A 12,976-nucleotide genomic window follows, 5' to 3' on the forward strand; every position below is an offset into this window, starting at 1 on the left:
TGGAGCCCACTGAACGGAGGGAGCGGGAAGGTTGTAGGGAGTCAGCAGGTCAGAGGGGTAGGAGAGGGCAAAGCCATGGATGGCCTTGAAGGTGAGGCTGAGGAACTTGAACTCGATCCTCTGAAGGATGGGGATCCAGTGGAGTCGGGCGAGGGTGGGAGTGATGGAAAAGTGTTAATATGCCCGGGTTATAGAGATTTTTACTTGAACGTGTGAATAAGCCAACTAGTATATGAAAAGAAAAGGTGTAATTATTTACTCCACACCTTTCTCTGCATCCCACAGGTTTCTTTGCTTTCAGTTCTTTCCAACAGTTATTCAGATCTTGCTGATCTGCCCGTGTTTTGGAGGTGACCCAAGAGACTTGTCTGTGGCTGTGATGATCAATGGAACTGGAGGATCTCTCATGAGTCAGCAGCTTCTCTGGCACCCAGACAACCGCACAATTATCCAGGTCACTGAAAGATTTTTATATATAACTAGTTGTACCCAGTGCAGCTTCGCTTGCAACCAAAGGACTCAATATGGAATGTAGATTAACACACGGACAGCCATTTCATCTTTATCTATTCTTGGCTGGGAGGACTCCTGTGGGAGGATTCTTTTCGGGAGGACTCAGTGGAAGAATCAGCCCTTTAAAAATGTTATTTTGTTGTTGCTGCCGTGGCGTAGCTTAGTCTGTGTTCTTTATTTTACTCCCGCCGCTTGGCTACGTGCGTAATTTGTGACGTAGGATGCCACAGCGCCATGGTCAGCCGGGTGGTCACCAGGTGTAACTGCAGCACGTGCGTACCTACGTAGATGCTCTGTGACGCACGATGCCACAGCGCCACTTTGACTCGGCGGCCACCAGGTGTAACTGCAGCACAAAATGCAAAACTGAAAATAACTCATGAATAGGAGATAAATGGAAACAAATGTGCCCATGTCACTCCCAGTTCCAAGACCTTTTCGATGGGGTATAAATCATGTCTCTAAGTCAATCGGTTATTTGAGATCCTTCTTGAAGCACAGGCAGACATTGTCATTTTATTGGTGTGTGTGTATATATATATATACATAGAAGATATGAAGAGTGTATTCAAAGTTACTTTGTAAAATGAAGCACAATAGAAAGCTTCAAGCCACAGACGGGAACTGAATTTGAAAACTCAAGCACTTCAACTGCCTGCAGCTGATGACAGGAGAGCCCGCTCAGTGAAGCAAGATGCGTTGCTTTGTAATCTTGTGGACAACTTTGGCAATTGACATATATGATATAAATGGCATACAGGGCGATTCCTTTATGACATGGTGTTGGCTCAGGGTCAGGAACTTGCACTTTGCATTATCATGAAAACATGACCACCTTCCAGGAATTCAGGTAGCAACTGATGTAATTTCCTGTACATTGTGCACGTACACTCTTTGTGCAGGAAGTGTTACTGACATATTTTCCTGAGTGTTGTGCAAATACATGTATTGTGCAAATAGCATTTTAGCACTGTAAAGTGTCAGACATCACGTCCTGCACATTGTGCACATGCCTACTATGTGTAGGAAGTGTCACTAATTCAGTAGGTAAGCACAATCCTTGGTGTGTGTGAACAAAAATAAGATCGAGAAGTAAAGCCATTCCACCAAAAAAGCCAAACCCAAATTAAGTGGTTTTACAGTGTTAAAATGCTAAATGAGCTTCATTTCACCAGGTTACAATAAATAATGGCAACTTAGCCTGTTTTATAATTCACGTTTTTGTTGTATTACTGAATTTTTTAATGTAATTTTGCAGAATCCTTTGAAGCTGCTTGATGCCATCAGAGGCGTATTAGATGAGCAATTACTGGGCTGTAATAGGCTTTGGAGCTAATTTCACTAATTATGTTTACAATTCATAAATCCTAATTTTGTTTCATGTGCTTTTCAGTATGACTTCTCTTTGTGGAAGAATTAACATAAAGTGTTAATTAGTTTATTTGATTGTTTAGTTTAGTTAATTGCTTAGTTGGTAGCACTCAGTCAGAAGGTTTAGGGTTTGGAGATTTGAACTCATTGTCGAGGCTGATGCTCCAAAGCAGTGCTTAGAGAATGCTACATTTTCAGAGGTGCTTTCCTTCAGAGTGGCTGTTTTGATTTGTTGATGCTTTGCATGATTTGTTCATAGTGCGCTTGTCTCATTTTCTTTTAGAATGAGTTAAAATGTAGCTGACAAAAACACAGTCAATGGGGGTTCTGTACATCTCTGGCAGGGTATGACCAGTAAATTGTGGAAGCTATTCTCTGGATCTGACAAGGAGACGTGCTCTTTTGTGGTTAAGAATGATTCTGAGACGTAAAACTTTGCCGCTTCACATAACTGGATAAACCATCAACGGTGGGGGGTGGGGAAACAGTGCCTTTAAGATTTTAGCATTCAATAGTAGCTGCCAGTCCTTCACTACAGCATCACGGTGTTCTGGCTGGCCTGCAACTTTACTAGAGTAATGTGTATAGGTCTGATTTATATGACTTAAGTGTATGTTTGGAGGTGGACAGCAGGCACTAGGGGCAGCGCAGAGGTGGACTACAGGGCTAAAGGTAATTAAACTTTAAAAAGGACAGATTATTTATATTATATATGGGGGAGAGAGAGAGAGAGAGATGGGGAGAAAAAAATAACGCTTGGAGAAAAATAAGGACAAGTATGGGTAAAATGTTCATAATATAAATTTTAAAGTACTGAACTTGTTATGTATGCTAATTATTTAGGGTTACGATTACAATAATAAAGCAATCTTTGAAGTTTGAGTGACTTTATTGTCACAACAACATTATTTTTAGTATCACAGGGTGCAAACTCTGACAATGGAGTGTCTGATGGGTATAGGGAAACGACGGAAGGGTTTTGCTGGCTGCTTGTGGATTAGATTAAATTCATGTCTGTGTTTTGTTTTTAATCCACATGATTTTCAGATCAGTAGGTTCACTGTTGAAGTAAAGCTGCAAGAAGCTTTGGAGAGACTTCATCAAGATAAATGGGTTTGGGTTATTTAGATTCTTCTACACTAAACTCCTGATAACTCATCGCTTCAAGGGAAAATAACTCAATGATGAGTTATCTGGAGTAGCGAGTTAAACATATGTAGAAATTCATAAACAATTGCGTCTGGGATATTGACAGCGTGATGACTTAAGTGGTAGTGACTAGTTAAACTAGTTTACTGTCATGCAGCAGATAGTGTCTAACTGGATCATCTGATGGGCCACATTTTGCATGTGACTTTGACTGTGATGGCCCTGCTGTAATTTTGCAGCCTTCAAATCATGTAATCCTTCTACTTTCCTTGTCAATGTTTTATTACAGGGATTTCTTAGATATCTTAGGAAAATTAATAATAATAGTCAAAATCCTTGCATTTGATGTAGAGCTTTTCACGTCTTCTAGAAGTCTCAAAACGCTTTACAAGATATACTGTAAAGTGAATTGACTGTATATTTGGTGGGCGAAACGTGGCAGCCAATTGAGCACTATGACCAATTTATTGCTTTTCTTGAGGGATTATTATTAGGTGTGTGAAGTAAGGAAACTTGCCCAAGGTTTCGCCCTGCCGGGAATCAAACCCAGATCTCTCGCTTGCGAGGCGAGTGCTCTAACCTCTGAGCTACAGGACTCCATGCAAAATTTCTCTTACTTGAAGGAAGGTGGCTAAAATTTTGGTCAAAGAGATGGGTTTTATAGGTGGAGAGGGAGGGGCAAGGCAGAGGAGCTCCAGGATGGAGTTGCCGATAAAGGGTGATAGCGGTGATCAACGATTTACAAAGAGGGAGAGAAATTAAAATAATACAAGTAAATGACAGGCTTAACAACTGCACTTTTTATTTAAGTTCCCACCAATATAAAATTCATGCAGAATACCCGAGATTGTTTTTTTTAAAAAAAAATTTTCAGCATTATCTTGTTGGATTAATTGTTTTGTCCTTTGCCATGAAGTGGAAGGAAAGGTTGCTGACAGAGAGCGTGGTTTGTGGGTTTGCATAATGCTTATTTTGCTGAATCAATTGGACTATTTAAAACTCCAAAAGTATCATCTCTAGCTCTCAAATTATATTATTCATCAGTTTAAAACCATCAATTGCTCAGTGTAATAACCTCTGATATGTCCTCTGATATAATAATGCACAGCCTGATTAATCTGTCCCTCACTTACAGAGAAACCATGCAAAGCACTCCGCAAAATGTCTCTCACTGTTACTATGTTCTGTGATAGTTTCCAAAGAACCGAATATAGAGGGGTTTATTGCCTTGTGTATTTTGTAAACTAAAATCTCGTCTGGAATCAAGTGGGGACAGACCGATCGCTGGCGCCAGGGATTCTTCCCGCTCGGCTCCTGTTAACCCCGCAAGCCAAAGCCCTAACAGGTAGGGTGGTCTTAGCTGGACAAGCAGTAGGAAAGCTTGCTAGACAGTGCTCTCAATGGCAAGCTACGTGATTTTAGCTAGTTAGACTCCAGCTGTACGCCATAGAACAGTGTGAGCCATTCAGCTCCTCAAGCTTGTTCCACCATTCTGTTAAATCATGGCGAACAGTATGTCAACTTCAACGTGCACTTTCGGGTCCCCAAGCCTTGGCTCTTGCCAACACTTGACTAATATTTTCCAGAATTAGGTACGCAGAGTATGTTCGTCGGTGGGGGGGAGGGGGGAATGACAACGGGGGGACGCAGGGACGGGATAGAGGGACGGACTGAAGTATCCTGGTACAATGCTGCACACATTTTAATTTAAAAAAAAGAAATCTACATTATGAAATTAAATCTACATTATTTACCGGGAAAATCTTACATTTATTACAACAACTAATTGTAAACCTTAATAACGGATCATTAATCTACATATCTTACTTTCTGTCTCAGGAATCATTTGGCCAATGAAATCCATCCCGTATTCTCTGAAGTACATGAGTATTGTCCTACCTCAAACCTATGCATCAGATGCTCTTCATGGATCTTTTACCAAGGTAAGAATGTGTATTCATTCTAGGACACAATCTTTAGTCCTCATTCTTATATTTGGTCCTTTACCTGCAATGTCCTGAAGAAGCAAATTTTCACATGTTAGAGTTATTTAATGTTTAGAATTATCTTATGGTCAAAAAAAGAAATGTCAGCCTTGGAATTTGATGGTCTTGAACAGAAATGTCTGTTGTATTCTCAAATGTAGCACACTTGGTACAAGACTTCTTATTGCGCTATGTTATAACATGCTTTCTTTGGGATACTTCCAAAGTCAGACGGGCATTCACAAATAATGTTTAACTGGACAACTCAAACACAATTTACAAAGAGTTCAGCTGGTTGTATTGGTGGAGACGTGCAAGGATTGCAAACTCTCTTGTGTGTAAAAGCACTTTATCTGGGGTGGGGTTCAGCCTTTTAAACCTATAAAAGGAATGGAATCTTTATTTCTGATTTTTAATGGCTATTAAGGTAAAAATAAACTGCTGATTAATGGAACAGCTAGGAGGCTCTTACGATTTCTTTTCAACAATTGCACATTCAGTTTCAAGGTTTATTTTTGGGTTGGTGATAATTTTTTTCCCAATCATTTAGATATTCTTTACAGGGATACCACTTGTTAAGTCTTACTTGGGGAGAAGTTCTACCCCACGTCTAGATTTACTTTACTTTCTTACAGTCAAACAAACCACTTTACAGTATATTCTGTGAAACGCTTTGAGACGCTTTGATGATGTGATAAGGTGCTATATCAAATGCAATTATTATTATTACTTTCAGAGGGTTCGGAATTTGGCAAATTCTTGGATTTGATCTTACCTTTGAGGTCGGTTTCTTGCCATTCTTAAAAGAACGTCCAGTTCTTTGAAAATAAGATTATATTTTAATGCTTAAGAAAATAGAGTCAATTTAGACCTAGGTGGAATTTTTGCCCCAGTATTATGTTTGGTTAAGCACAACAGGAGGACATCCCAAAGTGCTTCGCAGGAATGTAACGTGCAAGTGACTGTGTGTGTTTTGTGAGCGAGGACAGCAGACGATTTGCATGCAGCAATGTCCCACCAACAGCCATGAAATGAATGACCATTGTTTTTGGTCTGCTACATAGAAGTTGGTAATGTTTAGATTGGAGAAGAGACAATTGAGGGGTGATCTTCATTGAATCCTAAAGAGTGTAGACTAGTTACATGAGGTTGTAATGTTCTCTCTTACTTCCCTGCATTGGACCTTTTTCAAAAGACACTCACTGCCCTTTCAAGCCATGTACCAGCAATCTTTGCACAGCCTCCAAGGTGGTGCTAATTCCGCCCAGACCCTTTCCCACCAGTGAGGAGTCAGGAGTGTCCTGTCAATTGTACAAATCAGAATTGATCCCTGTTCCTTGTGGGCAGCTCAGATGCTCATAAAAACATTGCATTTAACCTGGCTTATCCTGGGGCTTGCAAGAAAAAAGCCAAGGTTTCCATCTCCTGATTAATATCTAGGGTCAGCTTTCTGGAGAGTGCTTACATGGGTTACTGAAGGCTCCCCTCAGGCGTGAAATCCAGTAAAGGAATGAAACCGCTCCGAGACTTTGTCTGATGTGAAGGGCGCTTATAAATACAAGTTGTTGTTGTGCAGTACTTTGTACCGGGGAGGGTGAGGGGTAGTTCGGTCTCTTTGGAGCTGAACTGGCTGCAAGGTACCATTCTTTGCAACGGAGTGTCAGAATCAAGTCAATCCTTTGTTGTAGTCTCGGTAGTCCATTTTCCGAGCCTGGTGGATCCGCACTGCTGATGTTGACAGATTAACTAGTTTAACACCAGCTAGGCAGCCTGGCTCATTGGCAGGAATTGGAGGAGCAGACCAGTCACTGGGGACAGGAAGTCCTCCCGCTCAGCTACTATTGACTCTGCAAACCCTACCCTAATGCGTTATCCTGTCTGGACAAGTAAGGGGAAGTTTGCCAGACAGTGCTCTCAATGACAAGCGATGCAGCTGGGATTGACAAGGTGGAATTTCCCCAAATCTTATCTCTTGGTCAATTGATGTCTGAAACTCTCCGGAATTAGCTAAGCAGGATAGGTTCTTTCGGTGAGGGGGGGTGGGGGTGGGGGAAGAGTGCACATTTCACTTCAGACACAAGGGAATATCTATTTGCAGATGGCATACATATGTGGAACATTGGCTGGCTTGGATCCTCTTAAGCATGGTGAAGGGGATTCCATATATGTCAGACACCCGGTTGACCAAATAAAAAGATTGCACCCCAGCACGAGGTGACTGGAAGCCAGGGTCAGAGAGGCACGTGCCAGTGGGGAGAAAATCAGAAAAATAATTGGATAATAATAATAATCCTTGCATTTAATGTAGTGCCTTATCACGTCTCCGAGACATCTCAAAGTGCTTCACAGAATATATTGTAAAGTGAATTGACTATATTTTGTGAACCAAACGCGATAGCCAATTGCACACAGCAGGGTCCCACAAACAGTCGTGGATTGAGTGTCCATATTATTGGAAGGGATTATTACCCCCAGAAAGCAATCCTCCAATCAACTAACAACTGGGTTCCTACTTACTGCTAGGTAAACAGTGGCGTCTGGAGTAAGGAAACTTGCCCAACATTCTTTACTACTAAGCTGTCATATGACAGATAAAGTGAATGAGTAATACTCTTTCCAACCACTCTGACTGGAGGGAACGCCACCCGTTTCTCGCAATCACAGAGGTTCAGGTTTGTTAAGTAAGACATCCACAAAATTGATCTCAAATTTTGCATGTCGTTGAAAAAAACAAACTAAAGAAAATTCCCTTTTCTTGCCTCTGAACCTGTTACCTAACCTAATTCTATGTTCTTCAATGTCTGATGTCATCACCCAACCTCAGAATGGAAACTGTGCCAGAGAGTGGAGCATTCAACTACTCTGACCTATTTGTATGCCATGTTTATTGAAACAGACATTTGAACTGTTGTAGCAGAATAAACCAATAGTGTAAACCACAGCAATGAGATCACTCACTTCTACCTTTGTATCATTGAAAGCTTTATTTTCTGTAAACTTCCAGCCTTTGATGTCTATCTGTATAGTGAAGTGTTCATTGGTACTTCTGATAATGTTTTTCAATTGGACTTTGATGTATGGTTTCACCCCATTAAACTACTGTGCAGTACTAAGCTGTCATATGGCATATAAATTGAAAGATAGTGACTTAAAGTCTAAGCGAGTGCAAGGCTGGAAGACGCTTAACTGATCTAGATAATGTGATAAATCACAAGATCAAAAGCTCGAGTAGGCTCATAAGGAAATCTTTTATTTATCTTAACCCTTTGCTAACGTTTCACTCCAATGCCAAACCCCTTGATACCCTTAATTTAGCTTACAATTGGAAATGTTTTCATCCCCATCTTTATATTTCAGGGAAGCCAGTGGTCCCAATAAACAGGCTATCCCACTAGCAGTATATTTTAATTACAACGTACATTTGTCTGACAAATACTTGAGGTTAAACTATTATAGGGTGTTATCCTGCAGTATTCCTTTCAAGAAATATTAATGGTATAAACAAAAAGTATAAACCTCTATGGTAAGAACCAAACAGGATTCTCTGATTGCTTCTTTTTGATCAGCTGGGTGTCTTACATGTGCAGAAACCCATCACCATGCTTAAGAGTATCCAAAACAGACTGCAAGTTCCACATATGTTTGCCACCTACACGTGGAAATTTCCTTTGTGAAATTAAATGCATGTTCTTGCCCTGGAGGAAGGCACCCTGCTTAACTAAATAGAATATTAGCTGAAGATTGGAAAGAGCTCAAATCACTGAGCTAGTCATTGAGAGCACTGTCTTGTACTGCTTGTCCAGCGAGAACCACTCTACCCAGTTTTGATTTGCAGGGTTAACAGAGGCCGAGTGGGGAGTATCCCTACCTCCAGTGACTGGTCTGAACCTTCATGTCCTGTCAACGAGCCCGGCTGGCTGACCTGTCATCAGCAGTGTCCTGGTTGCTCTGACTTCTCATTGCATTTTATCCATTGAGTATCTAAGCCATATAAATCAGGAAGGTCCTGGGTTCCATTCCCAACCTATGCTGAATTAGCTGAACTCAGTTAGAGCAGCAGTGTGTCTTCACTGGGTTTGACCTTCCCACATTTCAAATAGCCTGTGGCAAGCTAGTGGAGGGGTGATTGGTGGAACCAAACCCCAGGCTGACCCAATGCTTTCAAGAGAATCGGGGCACGAGAAAATTTAACACAAATTTAACACGAGAGTTATAAAATAGTTTAAAGAAAGAATAAAAATAGGCAATGCACGAGAAGAAAATATGTTGAAGAGCAATAATAATAATCCTTGCATTTGATATAACGCCTTAACACGTCTTCGACATATCTCAATGCGTTTCACAGAATATACTGTAAGGCTGAGTGACTGTATATTTTGTGGGCAAATCTCTTGAGTAGGAATGTAAAAGATCGCTGCCATCCATCTGTTCAATCCCAAAATAGAAAGAATCCTGCACTTAATCTATTATACCTTAAACAGCTTTCTTTGCCAAAAATCTATCCATTCCCTCTTGAATTTATCGATGATGCCTGCCTCTGCTGTCTCCCTGGGCATGCAACTTGCTTATTACATAGCTCACAGAACCCATGTGTTCACCTATAAAGTAATGCAAACTAATCTGTTTGTTCATCCTCCCTCTACAGATCTTCAGTGTGTCCCCTTATAGGGATTGTAGTTATGTAAAATGTTATTTAGGTTCAGGGCTATCCAGACTCCTTAGAATCTTGAAAGTCTAAACGATTCACAAGCATTACAAGAAAATAATCACCCACCAAACATACAGTCACTACACTTTACAGTACATCCTGTAAAGCGCTTTGGGAAATCCTCCTGATGTGAAAGGTGCTGTGCCAAATGTAAGCATTGTGATTAGGATTGTATGTTGGGTTTGGATGACAGAGTTCCTAATACGTTTAGTGGAGTCTGATCCAGAACGCACCATTTGCTGATGAACCTTCACTAAAAATGAAACATTCTCTGTGAAACTACCACAACCACTTGAACATTTTCACATGACCGGTGCTTTACAGAAACAGAATGGGAATCTGAGCAGGGTGAGAGATGAGGGAGGGTTGGTGGGTGATGGTAGGACGGAGGTGGGCGAAGGCAGGGTGGGAGAGACAGGCTGATGTTTAGTTGGGCTTTGAAAACTAATAGGCAAATTGGCTGAAGCTTGCCCACTGAGGCAGAGAGGACAGGAGGTATGAAGTGGACCCGAGTGGTACATTGGATGGAATAGGTGGGCTCGCAGGTGATCATGGTTTGGGGTAAGACTGCAAAGGCATTTGAAAATTACGTGGAGTCCTGTAGCATAGTGGTTGGTGAGTTTGCTTCGCAAGCGAGAGAACCCAGGGTGAAACCTTAGGCAAGTTTCCCTACTCCACACGCCTCTAGCAGTAAGTAGGAAATTGGTTATTAGTCGATTGGTGAATCGTTTTCCGAGGGTAATAATCCCTCCCCTCCAAAGAAATGTGGCCACTCAATCTATTGACTGTTTGTGAGACACTGCTGTGCGCAATTGCTCACCGAGGTTTGCCTACAAAATGCACTTTACAATATATTCTGTGAAGTGCTTTGAGATGTCTCAATGATATAATGAGATGCTACATCAAATGCAAGGATTATTATAAGAATTTCTGCTCAGTATTTCCTTGTTGGGTTAGAAACGCGCTGTGTGAGAGAAATCAAGTGAATGGAATAAGTTGTGACCACTTTGTGATACAGCAGGTTTGTACATTATCTACACCTCTCGTGCAGGAAGCCAACTTTGGGGTTTGGCAGAAATATCAGAGATGTAATCAAATTGATACAAGTTCAATCTAGTGTGGATTTCTTCTTCCTGTTTGAAAGGTTCAGAACGTAGATTTCTGGAGCAAAGTGGGATTGGGAAAGAGAACAGAGGTCAATTAATTCACCTTGTAACTATTTGTTGCGAGTAGAATTTAGTTTTAATTGGGACAAAAGTAGCGGCAGGTCAAATGTCCCCAATACAGCCTCTATAATAAAAAGAGCTTCTAATTACAGTGGTGCTCTGGTGTCACCCTGATGTCGGTTTCCAGCATGTGTAACAAGTTAACAGCTGCAGCAACTATTTGCCACTAACACATGCTGGATGCAACCCTGCCCTTCAAGATCTTGCAACTCCATGTGAAAAATAATATGCTAAGATCAAGGTATGGCACTATCTGAACCTGGTTGGAAGGGGTGGGTGGGAGGGAGATGATGTTCAGTAGCAGGTTCAGAAAAATTGTAATATTTTAGTCAACCTTGGAGTACAAATCTGTAAACATTTTTTCCCAAGAATACAAGTTATAATAATAATCCTTGCATTTGATGTAGCGCCTCCTCATGATATAGCAATGTCTCAAAGTGCTTCAGAGGATTTTACTGGAAAGTGACTGTATTTGTACCTCAATTTAATGTCTCATCCGAAGGACAGCGTTTCCGACAATACAACTCTCCTCCAACACTGTGCTGGACTGTCAGCCTAGACTCTCAATTCAAAGTTGATTTTACAAGGAAAGGGTAAGGAATTGTTTGACCTAAATTTAAGTCTTCTCTCTAACCAGCCTAGACTGCATGAGTTCAGAGTCCCGACACGTGGCTCGAACTCATAACTTTCTGACTTGGAGTGAGGGTACTACCAGCTGAGCCAGACTGACACCCTATTTATTTAATATTACAGGATGTGGCTTGACTCATTTCATCGTGCACTTGTAATTGCGCTGGGATGCATTACCTTTTTTCTGTTACTGTCGACATTAATACTGAAAATAAGAAGATAATAGCAAGAAGAAAAGATTAAAGTTAAGGATTTACCAAAACCAACTTGCATTTATATAGCACCCCTCACTCAGGGTAGCATCCCAGAGAGGTTGACAATGGCGGAGCACGATCAAAAATGTGAAATCGTGATTTGCCACACGAGTAGTTTGGAGGACAGAGTTCTAAGAACAACTCCATTGGTTTGCTGATATAATAATTGTTTTACGTGATTGTTTAGTTGCTTAAACCATCACCATGTTCCTTCAAAACTCAGATATGTTGCCTTTTCAGAAATTTGCTCTGGATTCAATTTTTTGGATATTGTGGCAGCTGATGTGCAACAGGCCTGCTTAAAGCTGAAGGATATTTATATACAGTGTAGCAAAGAGATTTATATACATCATGATATTGGCTATTTGCCCATTAAAAGAATAAGACCAGGAGTGGGTTCGTCCTGGCAGCTTCAGATATTGGGGTCTATCGTGCTCCTATTGTTAAAAGAAATGTGTATCGCTCACAAATCCAGTATAAAATTTTTGTGTTTTCTATGACCCTCACTTTTCTAATTTTTTTTCAGCGCCTCCATGACCAAGTCTGCCTTCCTCCATCTCCAAAACATTACTCGCCTTCATCCCTGCCTCATCCTCAACACAGTCAATGTCCTCATCCACACCTTTGTCACCTCTAGACTTGATATCTCTAATAACTTTTTTGTCATCCTTCCAGGCTCTACCGTCCATGAGCACAGGATCGTCCAGAAGTCTAGAGCACATTTTTTTCCACATAAGGCTCCACAAGCCCATCACCCAATCCTCGCCAGGCTCCACTGGCTCTCTATTCTGCAATGGATCAACGTTAAGATTCTTGTTCTTACCTTCAAATGCCTTCATGGACTTGCCTCACCCTATGTCTGCAATCTCCTGAGGTCTATTCCCCTCCTTCACTCCACGATCGGAAGATGAGCCACCTTGGCCCAATCTCTGGAGCTCACTTCCTCAGTCCTTTCACGTTACTTTCTCCCTGTCTGCTTTCAAAACCTGCTGAAAACCTATATGTTTGACTACAATGACTTGCAGTCAAAGGTGCTATATGAGTGCAAATTGTTCTTGTCATAATGAGAAAAGCTTTCTATTTATAGTGTGTTGTGTTAAATGGCTCTTGGTATAAAAACCCTTTCAAAAGTGTAAACAG

The 12,976-nt window shown here is 41.1% G+C and overlaps 1 long non-coding RNA gene across 1 annotated transcript; it reads left to right on the forward strand.

Annotated features, from left to right (window-relative positions):
* The first annotated feature begins 2,442 nt into the window (after nt 1-2,442).
* LOC103177937 lies at nt 2,443-12,597 on the forward strand. The gene is made up of 3 exons (XR_487779.2): nt 2,443-2,556; nt 4,873-4,976; nt 12,512-12,597. It is a non-coding gene; the product is annotated as an uncharacterized LOC103177937 (long non-coding RNA).
* The last annotated feature ends 379 nt before the right edge of the window (nt 12,598-12,976 follow it).

This window comes from Callorhinchus milii, unplaced genomic scaffold (assembly GCF_018977255.1).
Source record: "Callorhinchus milii isolate IMCB2004 unplaced genomic scaffold, IMCB_Cmil_1.0 Scaffold3, whole genome shotgun sequence".
Classification (NCBI taxonomy): Eukaryota; Metazoa; Chordata; class Chondrichthyes; order Chimaeriformes; family Callorhinchidae; genus Callorhinchus; species Callorhinchus milii.